Below are 18,226 nucleotides of genomic sequence, written 5' to 3'. Positions count from 1 at the left end.
GCATGGTGGCTCATGCCTGTAATCCTAGCACTTTGGGAGGCTGAGGCAGATGGATCGAAAGAGGTCAGGAATTTGAGACCAGCCTGGCCAACATGGTGAAACCTTGTCTCTATTTAAAAAAAAAGAAAAGCAATGAGAGACTACAACACATATAAAAGAGCAATAAGAACAAAGTTGACTTCTTGTCAATAACAATGCTATCTTTAAAGTGTTCACACAAAACCCTAAAACCTACAGTTTTATATCCTTCAAAAATGTCCTTCAAACATGAAGGTAAAATAAAATTTTTAGATAAAAGTTGGGAGACTAAACTCAATCACATCATTAATTTCCTGAAGTGTAAATAGGCTTAATGCACTTACTTAAAGGCAGAAATTGCCAACAAGGCAGACTGTGGGGAAGAGTTTCAAGTGCTAACTAGATGTTGTCTATAAGAAACTCTATGTGTAAAAACAGATAAAAACTATAAAGATAGGAAAAATATATTATAACATAATAAGAAAGCTGTAGCTAAATTTCATACATAATGTTTTTAAAAAGTTAATTCACCAGGAAAATAAAACAACTGTAAATATGTATGCAACTCATAGAGGTTCAAAATACATAAGGTAAAAACTGACAGAACTGAAAGAATATATAAACATTCACAATTAAGGGTGATGATTTCAACACTCTTATCTCAGAAAATTGTAGAACAACTGAACTCACGGAGATGGGGAGTAGAATGATGGTTACCAGAGGCTGGGGGAAAGTGGGAACGGTTAATAGGTACAAAAATATAGCTGAAAAGAATTAGTAAGATTTAGTATTTGATAGCAAAACAGGGTGACTACAATAATTTATAGTACATTTAAAAATAACTAAAAATGTCTAAGGTAAATGTTTGTAGCACAAAGAAATGATAAATGCTTGAGGTGATGAATACCCCATTTACCCTGATGTGATTATGACACAATGTATATACCTGTTTCAAAATATCTCATGTATCTCATAAATACATGTACTTACTACATATCCATAAAAATGTAAATAAATAACCCAGGTATCAAAGAGGAAATCATAGTGGAAATGAGAAGATTATTTTAAACTCAGTTGTAATGAACACATGACATATCAAAATTAGTAGAATAAAGTTAAAGCTGTGCTAGAGGGAATTTTGTTATCTTAATTGTACATATTAGAGGGTACATATTAAAAAAATAAAAACAACAATCAATCATGTAAGCATCAGCTCTAATTTCTAACAAGAAGTTAGAAAAAGTGCAGCAACAAAGATATATGAAGAGCAGAAATTAATGAAAACATATACAACAGCAGGAAACATCTAATCTACTTCGATTACATTTGTGTCGTCTTCTAAGATCTTTTCTTTTTGTGACACAGAGACTCGTTCTGTCACCTAGGCTGGAGTAACAGCTCACTGCAGCCTCTGCCTCCTGAGATCAAATGATTCTCCTGCTTCAGCCTCCCGAGTAGCTGGGAATGCCTGCCACAATGTCCAGGTAATTTTTTTGTTTTAAATAAAACAGGCTTTTGCCATGTTGGCCAGGCTGATCTCGAACTCCTGACCTCAAGTGATCTGTCCAACTTGGCCTCCCAAAGTGAAAATGTTGGGATTATAGGCATGAGCCACCGTGCCCAGCCATTTGTGTCTTCTTGATTTAATGTGATTAGTGATTATACCGAAAATCTCCACTCCCCATTGTGACTATGTATTTATTGAACACTTTGTGCAACTTACACTTTCCTCACCAAATTACTGGAGTTAAAAAAAAAGTGTATAATCCTATAACCAAATAGTTTGGCTCTTAATGCACCGTGATGAGGACAGAATATAGGACCTTGGGTCACTTTATGAAGTGGTAAATTAGGAATGTGGCTCTGTATCATGATGAAAACTCTAAAGATCTAATACCTTCAAAGAAAAGGAGGCAAAAGGGCTTGACTGTCTCTACCTGAGTTTTGTGTTAAAAATAATGCCCTAAATTTGTACCACTGGCCTACTCCCTAATCTCCCTCGGTTTGGTTTTAGTAACTACTCAAGTCACCGGAAAAATCAATGAAGAAATGAATATGGTCATTCTGAATCAGTTTTTCTCTTTAGATGACTGACAAGTACAATAGAGCAACAGAAGAATAAACTTGCAATCCAACCTGTACAAAGACAAGACTGCTAAAATTTGTAACCAACATTATAAAACAGAAGGGGCAATCGCTTCTCGGCCTTTTGGCTAAGATCAAGTGTAAAACAGAAGGGGCTATTCCACTATGAGTCGGAGTAAGTAAAATTAGTCACAACAGCTTTAGATATTAGAATAATCAAGTGTGAGTATTTAATTTTTAATTTACATATTATATGTATATATTTTGTTTCTATATTATATAAATATTTAATTTATAGAATTCACATTAATTTATTAAAGGATTAAAATATTCAAAATTAAAAACATCAAAAAAGAAGTTCAAAAGGGAAAATCTGAAACAGAAGAGACAGAATGTCTAGAAATTAAAACATGATCACTAAAACAGAAATTAAATAGGTCAAGTAACATATTAGACATAGCTGAAAATGATTAAGGAACAACCCTAAAAAAATTACCCAGAATGCTGCTCAGAATTAAGAGATCAGAAATTGACCAAAAAAGAAAAGAAAGGGGGAATGCTGGGAAGATGGCCGCCTAAGAACAGCTCAGGACTTCAGCTCCCAGTGATAGTGCAGAGGGTGAGTGGACGCCGCATTTCCAGACGAACTCTTATTGCCCACAAACCAGGAGATACCCAGGCAGAGGGGTCGCCAGCGTAGCAGTCCCAGCCAGTGCGGCTGTTTTGGCCCCCACGGGGCTGATTCTCCCCGCGCGGCTGCTGTGACCACGCCCTGTTGCTGCCGTTCTCTGGACAAAAGCCACTGGTCTGGGAGCCCTCTTAGCTGGCGAGCAGAGCCCTGAGACGGCAGAGCTGCCGATTCAGCTGAAATAGCGAGTCAGGCCAGGAGATTCCTAGGCAAAAAATCCGCCAGGAGCCGGCGCCGCAGTTCGAGCGGACTCCGTGAGTCGCAGCACGGGAGATCCCGGCGCCTTTTCAACAAGCGACCGGAACGCCGGGTCCTTCAACTTAAAAGAAAAGACTCTGAGTCAGGGAGCCAGGTGATCAGGCTCGGTTGGTCCCACCCCTCCACCCCCAACAACAACCAAACCAAAAACAGTAATTGGAAACCCTTTGGGTTGAGCCCTTCAAACCAAGCACAGCTGAACCCAGACGGTCCGGCTCCGTGGGGGAGGGGCTTCCGCCATTACTGAGACTCTCCACCGCTATGGAGGCAGGCCCCCGTTGCCGAGGCAACCCGCCGTTGCCGAGGCAACCTGCCACAACAGAGAGAGTCTGCCATAACAGAGGCGGTGCCACCATTGCCGAGACAGTTCTAACTACGCCCATATAAAAAGGACTACAGGGAAGAGCTCAGGGCAGCTGGGCGGAGCCCACAGCAGCTCAGCAAAGCCCCTGCGGGCAGGCAGTGGCTAGGCCTGCTGCTAGCTGGGCGGGTCCGACCTGAAAGAAAAATCAAAAAAGGCAGTAGTGCAACGGAAATTCATAAAGCTCCAACTCCCTGGGACAGAGACAGACAACAGGTGGATAAACCCACAAAAATGGGAAGAAACCACCGCAAAAAGGATGAAAACTCCCGAAACCAGAACACCTCTCCCCCTAAAAGGGATCACAACTCCTCACCAGCAAGGGAACCAGACCAGATGGAGAAGGAGGGTGATGAAATGACAGAATCAGACTTCAGAAGGTGGGTAGTAAGAAACTACAATGAGCTAAAAGAACATGTTCTAACCCAACGCAAAGAAAATAGGAACCTTGAAAAAAGATTGGACGAACTGCTGACAAGAATGGACAGCATAGAGAGGAGTATAAGTGAATTGATGGAGCTGAAAAACGCAACACGAGAAGTTCATGAAGCATGCACAAGCTTCAACAGCCGAATTGACCAAGCAGAAGAAAGGATATCAGAGGTCAAAGATCAACTCAATGAAATAAAAAGAGAAGGCAAGAACAGAGCAAAAAGCGCAAAAAGGAATGAACAAAATCTTCAAGAAATGTGGGACTATGTGAAAAGACCTAATCTACGTCTGATAGGTGTACCTGAATGCGATGAAGAGAATGAATCCAAGCTGGAAAATACTCTTCAGGATATTATCCAGGAAAACTTCCCCAACCTAGCAAGGAAGACCAATATTCAAATCCAGGAAATACAGAGAACACCACAAAGATATTCCTCAAGAAGAGCAACCCCAAGGCACATAATCGTCAGATTCACCAGGGTTGAAATGAAAGAGAAAATGCTAAGGGCAGCCAGAGAGAAAGGTCAGGTTACCCACAAAGGGAAGCCCATTAGACTCACAGCAGATCTCTCAGCAGAAACCCTACAAGCCAGAAGAGATTGGGGGCCAATATTCAACATCCTTAAAGAAAAGAACTTTCAACCCAGAATCTCCTATCCAGCCAAACTAAGCTTCATAAGTGAAGGAAAAATAAAATCCTTTGTGAACAAGCAAGCACTCAGAGATTTCATCACCACCAAACCTGCTATACAAGAACTCCTGAAAGAGGCTCTACACATATAAAGGAACAACCAGTAACAGCCACTCCAAAAACACACCAAATGGTAAAAGAGCATCAACACAATCAAGAATCTGCATCAACTAACCAACAAAACAGCCAGGTAGCATCAAAATGACAGCATCAAATTCACACATAACAATACTATCCCTAAATGTCAATGGACTAAATGCCCCAATCAAAAGACACAGACTGGCAAACTGGATAAAAAGCCAAAACCCATCAGTGTGCTGTATCCAGGAAACCCATCTTACATGCAAGGATACACAAAGGCTCAAAATAAAGGGATGGAGGAAGATCTACCAAGCAAATGGAGAGCAAAAAAAGGCAGGAGTTGCAATTCTCATCTCTGATAAAATAGACTTTAAAGCAACAAAGATCAAAAGAGACAAAGAAGGACATTACATGATGGTAAAAGGATCACTGCAACAAGAAGAGCTAACGATCCTAAATATATACGCACCCAATACAGGAGCACCCAGATACATAAGGCAAGTTCTTAATGACTTACAAAGAGACTTAGACTCCCACACAATAATAGTGGGAGACTTTAACACCCCATTGTCAATATTAGACAGATCAACCACACAGAAAATCAACAAGGATATCCAGGACCTGAATACAGACCTGGAACAAGCAAACCTAATAGACATTTACAGAACTCTCCACCCCAAATCCACAGAATATACATTCTTCTCAGCACCACATCACACCTATTCTAAAATTGACCACATAATTGGCAATAAATCACTCCTCAGCAAATGCAAAAGAACAGAAATCATAACAAACAGTCTCTCAGACCACAGTTCAATCGAGTTAGAACTCAGAATGCAGAAACTAACTCAGAACCACACAGCTTCATGGAAACTGAACAACTTGCTCTTGAATGTTGACTGGATAAACAATGAAATGAAGGCAGAAATAAAGATGTTCTTCGAAACCAATGAGAACGAAGACACAACATACCAGAATCTTTGGGACACATTTAAAGCAGTCTCTAGAGGAAAATATATAGCAATGAGTGCCCACATGAGAAGAAGGGAGAGATCTAAAATTGACATCCTATCATCAAAATTGAAAGATCTAGAGGAGCAAGATCAAAAAAACTCAAAACCTAGCAGAAGACAGGAAATAACTAAGATCAGAGCAGAACTGAAGGAAATAGAGACATAAAAAACTCTTCAAAAAATCAATAAATCCAGGAGCTGGTTTTTTGAAAAGATCAACAAAATAGACCGACCACTAGCCAGATTAATAAAAAAGAAAAGAGAGAATAACCAAATTGATGCAATAAAAAACGATAAAGGGGATATCACCACAGATTCCACAGAAATCCAAACCATCATCAGAGATTATTACAAACAACTCTATGCACATAAACTAGTAAACCTGGAAGAAATGGATAAATTCCTGGACACCTGCATCCTCCCAAGCCTAAACCTGGAAGAAGCCGAAACCCTGCATAGACCAATAACATGGTCTGAAGTCAAGGCAGCAATAAAGAGCCTACCACCCAAAAAAAGCCCAGGTCCAGATGGGTTCACAGCTGAATTCTACCAGACATACAAGGAGGAGCTGATACCATTCCTTCTGAAACTATTCCAGACAATCCAAAAAGAGGAAATCCTTCCCAAATCATTTTACGAGACAAACATCATCCTGATACCAAAACCCGGCAGAGACTCAACAAGAAAAGAAAATTTCAGGCCAATATCCATGATGAACATAGATGCAAAAATCTTCAATAAAATACTGGCAAACCGATTGCAACAGCATATCAAAAAGCTCATCCACCATGATCAAGTGGGATTCATCCCGGGGATGCAAGGCTGGTTCAACATACGCAAGTCCATAAACGTAATCCACCACATAAACAGAACCAAAGACAAAAACCACATGATTATCTCGATTGATGCAGAGAAGGCTTTTGACAAAATTCAACAACCCTTTATGCTAAAAACCCTCAATAAACTAGGTATTGACGGAACGTATCTCAAAACAATAAAAGCTATTTACGACAAACCAACAGCCAATATCATACTGAATGGGCAAAAACTGGAAGCACTCCCTTTGAAATCTGGCACTAGACAAGGATGCCCTCTCTCACCACTCCTATTCAATATAGTACTGGAAGTTCTAGCCAGAGCAATCAGGCAAGAAAAAGAAATAAAGGGTATCCAAATTGGAAAGGAGGAAATCAAATTGTCTCTATTTGCAGATGACATGATTGTATATCTGGAAGACCCCATCATCTCAGCCCAAAATCTCCTGAAACTGATAAACAACTTCAGCAAAGTCTCAGGATACAAAATCAACGTGCAAAAATCACAAGCATTCCTATACACCAGTAATAGACTTCAAGAGAGCCAAATCAAGAACGAACTGCCATTCACAATTGCTACAAAGAGAATAAAGTACCTAGGAATACAACTAACAAGGAACGTAAAGGACCTCTTCAAGGAGAACTACAAGCCATTGCTCAACGAAATAAGAGAGGATACAAACAGATGGAGAAACATTCCATGTTCATGGTTAGGAAGAATCAACATCGTGAAAATGGCCATACTGCCCAAAGTAATTTACAGATTCAACGCTATTCCCATCAAGCTACCAATGACCTTCTTCACAGAAATGGAAAAAAACACCTCAAACTTCATATGGAACCAAAAGAGAGCCCGCATAGCCAAGTCAATTCTAAGCAAAAAGAACAAAGCAGGAGGCATCACACTACCGGACTTCAAACTATACTACAAGGCTACAGTAATCAAAACAGCATGGTAGTGGTACCAAAACAGAGATATAGACCAATGGAACAGAACAGAGGCCTCAGAGGAAATACAACATACCCACAACCATCTGATCTTCGACAAACCTGACAAAAACAAGCAATGGGGAAAGGACTCCCTGTTTAATAAATGGTGTTGGGAAAACTGGCTAGCCATGTGCAGAAAGCAGAAACAGGACCCCTTCCTGACACCTTACACCAAAATTAACTCCAGATGGATTAAAGACTTAAACATCAGACCTAATACCATACAAACCTTAGAAGAAAATCTAGGCAAAACCATTCAGGACATAGGTGTAGGCAAGGACTTCATGACCAAAATGCCAAAAGCAATGGCAACAAAAGCCAAAATAGACAAATGGGACCTAATCAAACTCCACAGCTTCTGCACGGCAAAAGAAACAGTCAGTAGAGTGAATCGGCAACCAACAGAATGGGAAAAAATTTTTGCAGCCTACCCATCTGACAAGGGGCTGATATCCAGAATTTACAAAGAACTAAAGCAGATCTACAAGAAAAAAACAAGCCCATTCAAAAATGGGCGAAGGATATGAACAGATACTTTACAAAAGAAGACATACAGGAGGCCAACAAACATATGAAAAAATGCTCATCATCACTGGTCATCAGAGAAATGCAAATCAAAACCACATTGAGATACCATCTCACACCAGTTAGAATGGCGATCATTAAAAAATTGGGAAACAACAGATGCTGGAGAGGATGCGGAGAAATAGGAACACTTTTACACTGTTGGTGGGAATGTAAATTAATTCAACCATTGTGGAAGACAGTGTGGCGATTCCTCAAGGACCTAAAAATAGAAATCCCATTTGACCCAGCAATCCCGTTACTGGGTATATATCCAAAGGATTATAAATCATTCAACTACAAGGACACGTGCACACGAATGTTCATTGCAGCACTGTTTACAATAGCAAAGACCTGGAACCAACCCAAATGCCCAACGATGATAGACTGGATAGGGAAAATGTGGTACATATACACCATGGAATATTATGCAGCCATCAAAAACGATGAGTTCACGTCCTTTGTAGGGACATGGATGAACCTGGAAACCATCATTCTCAGCAAACTGACACAAGAGCAGAAAATCAAACGCCGTATATTCTCACTCATAGGCGGGTGTTGAACAATGAGAACACGTGGACACAGGGAGGGGAGCACTACACACTGGGGTCTGTTGGGGGTAAATGGGGGAGGGGCGGGGAGGTGGGGAGGTGGGAAGAGATAGCATGGGGAGAAATGACAGATACAGGTGAGGGGACGGAAGGCAGCAAAGCACACTGCCATGTGTGTACCTATGCAACAATCTTGCATGTTCATCACATGTACCCCAAAACCTAAAATGCAATAAAAAAAAATAATAATAAATAAATAAATAAAAAGCCTAGAAAAAAATTCAGAAAACAACAGAATGAACAATAATACAAGAAAAATATAACTTACAATCTACAATTATATAAATGGAATGTGGACAAAAATAAAGACAATCCTAAAACTCCGAATTTTCATTGAAAAATCTAGTTAAGAATGTGTTATACTACGAAAAAAACACATACTCAGAAGGAAGACGGAAGAAGGAAGAAAGAATGAGGACAAAAAAAAAAAAGATTAAAAGACCTGCTTTTTGGGTTTTAAACTGCATCTTTTCCTAATTGAATACCCTGTATTTCTTTTTCTTGCCTGATTGCCCTGGCCAGAACTTCCAATACTATGTTGAATAGGAGTGGCAAGAGAGGGCATCCTTGTGCCAGCTTTCAAAGGGAATGCTTCCAGTTTTTGCCCACTCAGTATGATATTGGTTGTGGGTATGCCATAAACAGCTCTTATTATTTTGAGATACATTCCATCAATACCTTGCTTATTGAGGGCTCTTAGTGTAAAGAGCTGTTGAATTTTGTTAAAGGCCTTCTCTGCATCTACTGAGATAATCATGAGGTTTTTGTCTTTGGTTCTGTTTATATGATGGATTAGGTTTATCGATTTGTGCATGTTGAACCAGCCTTGCATCCCAGGGATGAAGCCAACTTGATCGTAATGGATAAGCTTTTTGATGTGCTGCTGGATTCTGTTTAACAGTATTTTACTGAGGATTTTCGCATCAATGTTCATCATGCATATTGGCCTGAAATTTTATTTTTTAGTTGTGTCTTTGCCAGGTTTTGGTATCAGGATAATGTTGGTCTCATAAAATGACTTAGGGAGGATTCCCTCTTTTTGTATTGTTTGGAATAGGTTAACTTCAAGACAAATTTCTGAGTCAGAGTATACTAAATCATTCACAAAAAGTATACCACCTTAACTGAATTTTATGGCAAAGTTACAGTTTTCTTTTTCATTTTTTTCTTTTTTTGAGATGGAGTTTTGCTCTTGTTGCCCAGGCTGGAGTGCAATGGCATGATCTTGGCTCACTGCAACCTCTGCCTCTCGGGTTCAAGCGATTTTCCTGCCTGAGCCTCCCAAGTAGCTGGTATTACAGGCATGCGCCACCACACCCAGCTAATTTTTGTATTTTTAGTAGAAACAAGGGTTCTCTATGTCGGTCAGGCTGGTCTGGAACTCCTGACCTTATGATCCACCCACCTCTGCCTCTACCTCTCAACGTGCTGGGATTACAGGCATAAGCCACTGTGCCCGGCCAAAGTTACACTTTTCATATTGTTATGCTAAATGAAGTTTGTAGCTAAAAATAGCTAGGCCTATTGCTACATAAAGTACTGTATAATTAGTAAAATGTTTATAATATTTATCTGATAATATCTGATAAAAATTATCTGATTAAGAGCTTTAAATCACTATTTCAGAGAAAAAAAAATTTGAACTTGTTTATTTGGTTATTTTATACATTAATTCATTTATTTAAAATACATTTACTGAGTATTTTCTATGTGCCAATACTTTCAGACACTAGGAAAACAAGGTCCCCACCCTCAGCAAATTTCCATTCTATTGTAGGAAAACAGACAAAGTAAATGATGTGATTTGAGGCTTTTTCAAATATTGTAAAGAAAATAAAGCAGGACAATGTGATAGAGTTACAAGATGTGTGAGTGCATGGTAACATTAGATAATATGACCAGAAAGGCTTACCTCAGGAGGTAATATCTGATGATTTTTACTAGGTTTGAATAATATTAGGTGACCAGCATTGCAGAGAAAGAGTCTTTCTGGCAGAGGGAATAGCAAATGCAAATGCAAATGTTCTGAGGTAAGAACAAATTTAGTCTGAGGTGCAGAAAGTATGCTTATGTGCAGGACCATGGTAAGAAAAAGGAAAAGTAGCAGCAGACAATTGTGCCTGTTTTAGGTATGACTATGCAGTTAACAGAAAATTTTAATTAATGACAAAAAGATAGGCTAATTATATTATTATATGTATTAAAACTAAGCTTCAGGATGCATTGGCTTTTGAATTTAATATATTATCTTTTTTGAACTCCTATAAGTACTTTTTAAATTATAACACATACTTAATGTATACATATATATATATATAACACATACATAAGTATACACCTCAAGATGTATTTGTGAAGTGAATACACCAATGTAATGATTACCCAGATGAAGAATTAGAACATTATCAGCACCTCTGAAGTACGCCTGTTCATTCCCCCTTTCAGTCACTTTTCATTCACTCCCTCATCTGTTAACCTTTCTTCCTTATTCTACTTCTCTTTTTTCTTTTGTTCAACATTATGTTTGTGAAGTTTCATGCATATCTTTGCAAGTATTTGTACTTCATTCATTTCTATTGTTGTATGTTACATTGCATAAATATGAAACAATTTGTCCATTCTACTGTAAAAAGCAATAAGGATTTAGTTATTTCCAGGTTAGACACAAATAATTTTGTTATGAAGGGTTTTATACATGTATTTTGGTAAATATATGTACGTATTTTTGTTGGGTAATTGACTGAGGAGTGTTAATTGCTAGGTTATAAGGTAAGCATATATTCAGCTATGAAGAAAGTGCATCAACTGGCAAAACAACCAGCTAGCATCATAATGCCAGCATCAAATTAACACACATAACAATACTAATTTGAAATGTAAATGAGCTAAATGCCCCAATCAAAAGACATAGATTGGCAAATTGGATAAAGAGTCAAGACCTATCTGTGTGCTGTACTCAGAAGACCCATCTCACGTGCAAAGACACACGCTCAAAATAAAGGGATGGAGGAAGATCTACCAAGCAAATGGAGAGCAAAGAAAAGCAGGGCTTGCAATCCTAGTCTCTGATAAAACAGATTTTAAACCGACAAACATCAAAAGAGACAAAGAAGGGTATTACATAATGGTAAAGGTATTAATGCAACAAGAAGAGCTAATATCCTAAATATATATGCACCCAATACAGGAGCACCCAGATACATAAAGCAAGTTCTTAATGACTACAAAGAGACGTAGAGTCCCACACAATAATAGTGAGAGGCTTTAACACCCCATTGTCAATATTAGACAGATGAACAAGACAGAAAATTAACTAGGAAATCTAGGACTTGAACGACCAAGCAGACTTAATACACATCTACAGAACTCTCCACCCCAAATAAACAGAATATATATTCTTCCATCTTTTTTATTTCCTTAAAAATAGTCTTGCTCTGTCACCCATGGTGGAGTATAGTGGCACAATCATAGCTTACTGCAGCCTCTAACTCCAGAGCTCAAGTGATCCTCCTGCCTCAGCCTCCCAGGTAGCTGGAACTACAATCATGCACCACCATGCCCAACTAATTATTTTTTTTATTTGTAGAGATGGGGTCTCATTATGTTGCCCAGGCTGGTCTTGAACTCTTGGCCTCAACCAGTCCTCCTTACTTGGCCTCCAAAATTGTCAAATAAGTCTCGATGTATTAAGACAATTTCGAATACTTAAAATAGACTGCTAAAGAATAAAGGTTTTGATTAGTTGAAGCTTATTATTAGCAGTTGTTGTTAAATAAACCTAAAATCTAGCAATAAAGGTAAAATGCCACTAGAAAAATATTAATACTACTTAACAGTTACTATTTCCTAATATGACTCTCTTTTATCTGCAAGACAGCTAAATAACAAATTTTATAAACACATAACAATTGTATTTACTTAAGGGGTACACGTGATATTTTAATACATGCATACAATGTGTAATCATCAAATAATGGTATTTGAAATATCCATCACCTCATATATTTATTATTTCTTTGTGCTGGGAACATTTCAAATCTTCTATTTTGAAATATAAACTATTGATAATTACAGTCATGCTACTGTCTTATAAAACCCTACAATTTATTATTTATTCTTTCTATCTAACTAGGTATTTGTACCCATTAGCCAATTTCTCTTTGTATATCACCCTCTCACCCTCCCTAGCCTCTAGGAACCACCAATCTACTCTAACTCCACAATATCAACAAGTTCAGCTCCCACATATGAGTGAGAACATGAAATATTTATCATTCTGTGCCTGGGTTATTTCATTTAACATAATGAACTCCAGTTCCATCCATGCTGCTACAAATAGCACAATTTCGTTTTAGGGCTGCATAGTATTTCATTGTATACAACTTTATTCATTCATCTGTTACTGAATACTTTGGTCAATTTCTTATCTTGGGTATTGCAAATAATGCTGCAATCCACTGAGGGCACAGGTATCCCTTTACTACACTATTTCCTCTCCTTTGGATAAATATCCAGTAGCGGGATACTGTTTTCCATAATGGCTGTACTAATTACATTTCCACCAACAGTGTATGAGTTCTCTCTCTCTTTTTTTTTTTTCTCTTTTCTTGGGAAAAAAGAGAAAAAGAAAGAAAGAAAAAAAAAAAAGAATGAAAGAAAGAAACGAAGAGAAAGAGGGAGAGAGAACAGGAGTCTTGCTTTATTGCCCAGGCTACAATGCAGTCTAAAAATGGGTATTGAAACCTTCTTTTATTCCAATAATTGTGCTTAACAATGGAGACAGGAAGGAATAAGGGAGGAAAATAACAAACAAGCAGCCAACCAATATTTCATTTAAACCTGTGAAATGCTATGCAATTACTGAGGAGTGATTTACTTCCAATTATGTAGTCACTTTTAGAGTAGGTGTGATGTGGTACTGAGAAGAATGTAAGTTTTGTGGATTTGGGGTGGAGAATTCTATAAATGTTTATTAAGTTTACTTGTTCTGGGTCTGAGTTCAAGTCCTGGATATCCTTGTTAATTTTCTGTCTCGTTGATCTGTCTAATATTAATGTTAAAGTCTCCCACTATTACTGTGTGGGAGTCTAAGTCTTTTTATAAGTCATTAAGTACTTGCCTTATGTATCTGGGTGCTCCTGTACTGGGTGCATATATATTTAGGATCTTTAGCTCTTCTTGTTGCATTGATCCTTTTACAATTATGTAATGTCCTTTTTGCCTCTTTTGATCTTTGTTACTTTAAAGTCTATTTTATCAGAGGCGCGAATTGCAACTCCTGCTTTTTATTTATTTTTTCTTTTTGCTCTCCACTTGGTTGGTAAATCTTCCTCCATCCCTTTGTTTTGAGTCCTTGTGTATCCTTGCATGTGAGATGGGTCTGGATGCAGCATACCGATGGGTTTTGGCTTTTTCTCCAATTTGCCTGTCTGTGTCTTTTGATTGGAGCATTTAGTCAATTTAAATTTAGGATTAATAATAATCTATGTGAGTTTAATACTGCCATTTGGTGCTGGCTGGCTGTTTTGCCCATTAGTTGATGTAGAGTCTTCATTATGTTGATGCTCTTTACCTTTGGTATATTTTTGGAATGGCTGATAGTGGTTGTTCCTTTCTATGTGTAGTGCTTATTTCAGGAGCTCTTGTAAAGCAGGTCTGGTGATGAAGAAATCTGAGTACTTGCTTGTTCACAAAAGATTTTATTTTTCCTTCCCTTATGAAGCTTAGTTTGGCTGGATATGAAATTCTGGGTTGAAGGGTCTTTTCTTTAAGGATGTTGAATATTGGCCCCCACTCTCTTCTGGCTTGTAGGGTTTCTGTTGAGAGATCTGCTGTGAGTCTGATGGGCTTCCCTTTGTGGGTAACCTGACCTTTCTCTCTGGCTGCCCTTAGCATTTTCTCTTTCATTTCAACCCTTGTGAATCTGAAAATTATGTGCCTTGGGGTTGCTCTTCTTGAGGAATATCTTTCTTGTGTTCTCTGTATTACCTGGAGTTGAATATTGTCCTGCCTTGCTAGTTTGGGAAAGTTTTCCTGAATAATATTCTGAAGAATATTTTCCAGCTTGGATTCATTCTCTTCATCACATTCAGGTACACTTATCAAACATAGATTACGTCTTTTCACATAGTCCCATATTTCTTGGAGACTTTGCTCATTCCTTTTTACCCTTTTTTCTCTAATCTTGTCTTTTCATTTTATTTCATTGAGTTGATCTTCGACCTTTGATATCCTTTCTTCTGCTTGATCAATTTGACTGTTAAAACTTGTGCATACTTAGTGAAGTTCTTGTATTGTGTTTTTCAGCTCCATTAATTAACTTATATTCCTCTCTAAATTGTCTATTCTCGTTAGCATTTTGTCAAACCTTTTTTCAAGGTTCTTAGTTTCTTTGCATTGGGTTAGAACATGTTCTTTTAGCTCAAGGAAGTTTCCTATTATCCACCTTCTGAAGCCTGATTCTGACAATTCATCACACTCACTCTCCATCAGGCCTTGTTCCCTTGCTGATGATGAGCTGTGATCCCCTGAAGGAGGAGAGGCATTCTGATTTAGGATGTTTTCAGCCTTTTTGCGCTGGTTTCTTCCCATCTTTGTGGATTTATCCACCTGTCATCTTTGTAATTGCTAAATTTCAGATTGAGTCTCTAAGTGGACATCCAGCTTGTTGGTGGTGATGTTATTTCTGTTTCTTTGTTTTTCTTCGGCAGACGCCCCTCCCCCACAGAGCTGGACCTTCCTGGGTTCAGCTGTGTTTGCTGTGAAACACTCAACCATCAGCATTTCCAACTGCTGTTTTTTTGTGGGTGTGGGACCAGCCGAGCCCAATCACCTGGCTCCCTGCCTCAGAGTCCCCTTTCTTTCTTTTCCTAATTCAATAGTCGATTCTCTCCCAGGTGCCCCCGCGGGGATCTATGCAATTTCCAGCATGGCGACTGCGCCGGCCGAAACAGCGGCGCTGAGATTCGTGGCACTTTTCTGCCTGGGAATCTCCCGGTCTGGCTCCCGGCTTCAGTCCTCTTCTCAATCAGCTGAAGGGGCGACTTTGCCTTCCTGGAGCTCCAAACACCAACTAAAAGGGCACCCAGTCCCACATACTTCACACTGAGAACTGCCATGCTGGGACACTGGCAAAACAGCCGAGCCGGCCAAAAGAGTGGTGCTGGCGACCCGTGGGGCTCCTCCGCTGGGAATCTCCTGGTCTGTAGGCAACAAAAATTTGTTTGGAAGTCTGGTGTCCACTCACTCCCTGCACCTTCACTGGGAGCTGCAACCCTGAGCTGCTGCTAGTCAGCCATCTTGGATCTCTCTCATGAGTTCTCTTTTAACCACATTATTACCAGCATTTGTTATTTTTTTTGCCTTTTGGACAACAGCCATTCTAATTGGGGAGAGATGATAATGATATCTCATTGGGGTTCTCATTTACATTTTCCTGATTAGTGATGTTGAACAATTTTTCATACATATTTTGGCCATTTGTATGTCTTCTTTTATGAAGTGTATCCTGCAACTTTACTCAAGTTTTATTCTTTTCTCTTGCTTGATTGCTCTGGCTAGGACTTCCAGTACAATGTTGAATGAGAGGGGTGAAAGTGAGTATTCTTGTCTTAGTCCAGTTTATCAAGGAAAGGCTTTCAGCTTTTCCCCCATTTGGTATGATGATTATCTCAAAAGATGCAAAAAAAGCATTTGATAAAATTTAGCACTTCTTCTTCATAAAAACTCTCAAGAAATTAGGCATAGAAGAAACATACCTCAAAACAATAAAAGCCATATATGACAAATCTACAACTGGGATGATCATATGATTTTTGTCCTTCATTCTATTGATGCGATGTTTCACATTTATTGATTTGCCTATGTTGAATCATCGTTACATCCAGCTTAATGATGATGTACTGTCTTTTTGATATGTTGTTGGATTTGGTTTGCTAGCATTTTGTTGAGAATTTTTGCATCTATGTTCATCAGAGTAGTTTTCTTTTTCTGTTGTGTCCTTGCCTGGTTTTGGCATCAGAGTAGTGTTGGCCTCAAAGAATGAGTTAAGAAGGGTTCTCTCCTCTTCAGTATTTTGCAATAGTTTCAGAAGAACTGGCGTTAGTTCTTTTTTGTAAGTTTGGAAGAATTCTGCCATAAGTCATTCGATCATGGACTTTTCTTTGTTGAGAGGCTTTTTATTACTGATTCAATCTTGTTACTCTTTATTGGTCTGTTGAGGCTTTCTATTTCTTCCTGCTTCAATCCTGATAGGCTGTATGTGTCCAGTATTTATCTGTTTTTTTCTAGGTTTTCCAATTCATTAGCGTAATAGTTCATCATAGTCTCTAATGATCCTTTATATTTATTTCAGTGGTTATCAGCTGTAATGTCTCCTTTTATGTTTCTGACTTTGAGTCTTCTCTCTTTTTTTCTGGGCTATTCTAGCTAGTGGTTTGTCAATTTTGTTTACCTTATCAAAAAACAACTTTTTGTTTTGTTGATCCTTTGTCTTTTTAGTCTCCATTCCAATTAGTTCTGCTCTGATCTTTACAATTTCTTTCCTCTGTTAATTTTAGGTTTGGTTTGCTTTTCTAGTTCCTTAAGGTGCATCATTATATTGTTTATTTGAATCTTCCTACTTTTTTGATGTAGCCGTTTATTGCTATAAGCTTCCTTTTTAGGACTGCTTTTGCTGTATCCAATAGATTTTGGGATGTTATGTTTCCATTTTCATCTGTTTAATGAAATTTTTAAATTTCTTTCTTAACTTCTTCATTGACCCCCCCATTGGTCATTCAGGAACACGTTAATTTTCTTGTATTAATATTTCCAGTTTCCAAAGTTCCTATTATTTCTACTTTTATTCCATTGTGATAGAAGAAGACACTTGATTTGATTTTAATTTTTAAACATTTGTTGAGATTGTGTTGTGGCCTACTATATGGTCTATCCTACAGAATGTCCCATGTGCTGATGAGAAGAATGTGTTGCAGTTGTGGATAAAATAGTCTATAAATGTCTCCAGTTAAGTTGGTCCATAGGGCAGATTTTTTTTACTGATTTTCTATCTCGATGATCTGTCCAACGCTGAAAGTGGGTAAGTCCCCAACTATAATTGTATTGGGGTCTATCTCTTTTTAGCTCTATTAATATTTGCTTTATATATCTGGGGGCTCTAGTGTTAAGTACATATATGATGTTACACCCATTCTTTCGCTGCATTGATCTTCTTCATTATGTAATTACCTTTTTTGTCTCTTTTCGTTTTGTAACTTGGTCTATTTTGTCTGAACAATATCAAAATTTTGACAACTAATTTTTAATATTTAAGTGACTCACCAAATATCAGTAAATAAATGAAAATAAAAAAATAAAGTAGTTCCCTAAAACACCATGGTATCATTTTATTTTTTAATTTATTTTTATTGATTTATCTATTGATTTTAGAGATAGGATCTTGCCCTGTCACCCAGACTAGAGTGCAGTGGTGCAATTACAGCCCACTGCAGACTCAAATTCCCAGGCTCAAGCAATCTTCCCACCTCAGCCTCCTTAGTAGCTGGGACTACAGGCACATACAACCACACTCAGCTAATTATTTAATTATTTTGTATAAGGAAGTTAAAAAAATATATGT

The 18,226-nt window shown here is 38.2% G+C and overlaps 1 protein-coding gene across 1 annotated transcript in view; it reads right to left on the bottom strand.

Annotated features, from left to right (window-relative positions):
* Positions 1–18,226, bottom strand: part of ARID2 (AT-rich interaction domain 2) — a 197,056-nt gene that overhangs the window by 76,850 nt on the left and 101,980 nt on the right. The window lies entirely within an intron of this gene.

The sequence above is a fragment of the Saimiri boliviensis genome, chromosome 7 (assembly GCF_048565385.1).
Source record: "Saimiri boliviensis isolate mSaiBol1 chromosome 7, mSaiBol1.pri, whole genome shotgun sequence".
Lineage (NCBI taxonomy): Eukaryota > Metazoa > Chordata > Mammalia > Primates > Cebidae > Saimiri > Saimiri boliviensis.
The sequence above is the reverse complement of the archived record's forward strand: the minus strand, read 5'-3'. Positions and strand labels throughout refer to the sequence as shown.